Here is a 499-nt window from a genome sequence, read left to right on the forward strand (position 1 = left end):
GGGGTAGTGCAGGAGCATCCCGCAAGCCCCCACCAGCCCCGCCGGACTTGCTGCTCCCTCACACCAGACCCCATCAGCGTCAGGGAACCTGCCTGAAACCCTCCTCCCCAAACTTCACCTGCACCCGCAGGGACCTCGCTCACGTCTTGCTCATTGGGACACCACGCGTGCCCAGCTTCCAGGTGGGCCAAGAGGCGAAACCCCTGCCTGCCCCAGCCAGACCCCGCGGGCCAAGAGCTGCCCCCTCCCCTCCCACAGCAGTTCCTGGGACTCACATTTCCATCATGGCCTGAGATGAGCATCTGGAGTGGCTGCGCCTCATTAATCTTGGACGCAGGGAAATGAGTACTGCTAATGAGCCGCTTGGGCATCTCTCCAAGCTCTGGCACATCAGGATGCAGTGCGGGAAGCAGGACGTGCAGGGGGGAGAGAAGAGCCCCCTTGGATGGCAGAGGATTAAGGGAATGCTAACGTCCATGGCCGGGCAGGAGGAGTTACA

This window comes from Charadrius vociferus, unplaced genomic scaffold (genome assembly GCF_000708025.1).
Source record: "Charadrius vociferus isolate BGI_N301 unplaced genomic scaffold, ASM70802v2 scaffold473, whole genome shotgun sequence".
Lineage (NCBI taxonomy): Eukaryota > Metazoa > Chordata > Aves > Charadriiformes > Charadriidae > Charadrius > Charadrius vociferus.